Raw genomic sequence first — 3,550 nt, 5'->3', positions numbered from 1 at the left:
ATATAACTGTCATCGAAACCTTAAGCGTGCGGACCCTACGGGTTCGAGAACAATGTAGACATGACCGAGACACGTCTCCGGTCAATAACCAATAGCGGAACCTGGATGCTCATATTGGCTCCTACATATTCTACGAAGATCTTTTATCGGTCAGACCGCATAACAACATACGTTGTTCCCTTTGTCATCGGTATGTTACTTGCCCGAGATTCGATCGTCGGTATCTCAATACCTAGTTCAATCTCGTTACCGGCAAGTCTCTTTACTCGTTCCGTAATACATCATCTCACAACTAAATCATTAGTTGCAATGCTTGCAAGGCTTATGTGATGTGCATTACCGAGAGGGCCCAGAGATACCTCTCCGACAATCGGAGTGACAAATCCTAATCTCGAAATACGCCAACCCAACATGTACCTTTGGAGACACCTGTAGAGCACCTTTATAATCACCCAGTTACGTTGTGACGTTTGGTAGCACACAAAGTGTTCCTCCGGCAAATGGGAGTTGCATAATCTCATAGTCATAGGAACATGTATAAGTCATGAAGAAAGCAATAGCAACATACTAAACGATCGGGTGCTAAGCTAATGGAATGGGTCATGTCAATCAGATCATTCACCTAATGATGTGATCCCGTTAGTCAAATAACAACTCTTTGTCCATGGTTAGGAAACATAACCATCTTTGATTAACAAGCTAGTAAAGTAGAGGCATACTAGTGACACTCTGTTTGTCTATGTATTCACACATGTATTATGTTTCCGGTTAATACAATTCTAGCATGAATAATAAACATTTATCATGATATAAGGAAATAAATAATAACTTTATTATTTCCTCTAGGGCATATTTCCTTCAGTCTCCCACTTGCACTAGAGTCAAAAATCTAGATTACACAGTAATGATTCTAACACCCATGGAGCCTTGGTGTTGATCATGTTTTGCTCGTGGAAGAGGCTTAGTCAACGGGTCTGCTACATTCAGATCCGTATGTATCTTGCAAATCTCTATGTCTCCCACCTGGACTAGATCCCGGATGGAATTGAAGCGTCTCTTGATGTGCTTGGTTCTCTTGTGAAATCTGGATTCCTTTGCCAAGGCAATTGCACCAGTATTGTCACAAAAGATTTCCATTGGACCCGATGCACTAGGTATGACACCTAGATCGGATATGAACTCCTTCATCCAGACTCCTTCATTGCTGCTTCCGAAGCAGCTATGTATTCCGCTTCACACGTAGATCCCGCCACGACGCTTTGTTTAGAACTGCACCAACTGACAGCTCCACCGTTTAATGTAAACACGTATCCGGTTTGCGATTTAGAATCGTCTGGCTCAGTGTCAAAGCTCGCATCAACATAACCATTTACGATGAGCTCTTTGTCACCTCCATAAACGAGAAACATATCCTTAGTCCTTTTTCAAGTATTTCAGGATGTTCTTGACCGCTGTCCAGTGATCCACTCCTGGATTACTTTGGTACCTCCCTGCTAGACTTATAGCAAGGCACACATCAGGTCTGCTACATAGCATTGCATACATGATAGAGCCTATGGCTGAAGCATAGGGAACATCTTTCATTTTCTCTCTATCTTCTGCAGTGGTCGGGCATTGAGTCTTACTCAACTTCACACCTTGTAACACAGGCAAGAACCCTTTCTTTGCTTGATCCATTTTGAACTTCTTCAAAACTTTGTCAAGGTATGTGCTTTGTGAAAGTCCAATTAAGCGTCTTGATCTATCTCTATAGATCTTAATGCCTAATATGTAAGCAGCTTCACCGAGGTCTTTCATTGAAAAACTCTTATTCAAGTATCCCTTTATGCTATCCAGAAATTCTATATCATTTCCAATTAGTAATATGTCATCCACATATAATATCAGAAATGCTACAGAGCTCCCACTCACTTTCTTGTAAATACAGGCTTCTCCAAAAGTCTGTATAAAACCAAATGCTTTGATCACACTATCAAAGCGTTTATTCCAACTCTGAGAGGCTTGCACCAGTCCATAAATGGATCACTAGAGCTTGCACACTTTGTTAGCTCCCTTTGGATCGACAAAACCTTCTGGTTGCATCATATACAACTCTTCTTCCAGAAATCCATTCAGGAATGCAGTTTTGACATCCATCTGCCAAATTTCATAATCATAAAATGCGGCAATTGCTAACATGATTCGGACAGACTTAAGCATTGCTACGGGTGAGAAGGTCTCATCGTAGTCAATCCCTTGAACTTGCCGAAAACCTTTTGCGACAAGTCGAGCTTTGTAGACAGTAATATTACCGTCAGCATCAGTCTTCTTCTTGAAGATCCATTTATTCTCAATTGCTTGCCGATCATTGGCCAAGTCAACCAAAGTCCATACTTTGTTCTCATACATGGATCCCATCTCAGATTTCATGGCTTCAAGCCATTTTGCGGAATCTGGGCTCACCATCGCTTCTTCATAGTTCGTAGGTTCATCATGATCTAGTAGCATGACTTCCAGAACAGGATTACCGTACCACTCCGGCGCGGATCTCACTCTGGTTGATCTACGAGGTTCAGTAGTATCTTGTTCTGAAGTTTCATGATCATTATCATTAGCTTCCTCACTAATTGGTGTAGGTGTCGCAGAAACAGGTTTCTGTGATGTACTACTTTCCAATAAGGGAGTAGGTATAGTTACCTCGTCAAGTTCTACTTTCCTCCCACTCACTTCTTTCGAGAGAAACTCCTTCTCCAGAAAGTTTCCGAATTTAGCAAGAAAAGTCTTGCCTTCGGATCTGTGATAGAAGGTGTATCCAATAGTTTCCTTTGGATATCTTATGAAGACACATTTCTCCGATTTGGGTTCGAGCTTATCAGGTTGAAGCTTTTTCACATAAGCATCGCAGCCCCAAACTTTCAGAAACGACAACTTTGGTTTCTTGCCAAACCACAGTCCATAAGGCGTCGTCTCAACGGATTTTGATGGTGCCCTATTTAACGTGAATGCGGCCGTCTCTAGAGCGTATCCCCAGAACGATAGCGATAAATCAGTAAGAGACATCATAGATCGCACCATATCTAGTAAAGTACGATTACGACGTTCGGACACACCATTACGCTGTGGTGTTCCGGGTGGCGTGAGTTGCGAAACTATTCCACATTGTTTCAAATGTACACCAAACTCGTAACTTAAATATTCTCCTCCACGATCAGATCGTAGGAATTTTATTTTCTTGTTACGATGATTTTCAACTTCACTCTAAAATTCTTTGAACTTTTCAAACGTTTCAGACTTGTGTTTCATTAAGTAGATATACCCATATCTGCTTAAGTCATCTGTGAAGGTGAGAAAATAACAATATCCGCCACGAGCCTCAACATTCATCGGACCACATACATCTGTATGTATGATTTCCAACAAATCTGTTGCTCTCTCCATAGTACCAGAGAACGGTGTTTTTGTCATCTTACCCATAAGTCACGGTTCGCAAGTACCAAGTGATTCATAATCAAGTGGTTCCAAAAGCCCATCAGTATGGAGTTTCTTCATGTGCTTTATACCGATATGACCC

The sequence above is a fragment of the Triticum urartu genome, chromosome 7A (genome assembly GCF_056163025.1).
Source record: "Triticum urartu cultivar PI428250 chromosome 7A, HENAU_Tu73, whole genome shotgun sequence".
Lineage (NCBI taxonomy): Eukaryota > Viridiplantae > Streptophyta > Magnoliopsida > Poales > Poaceae > Triticum > Triticum urartu.
This window is presented reverse-complemented; position numbering follows the sequence as displayed.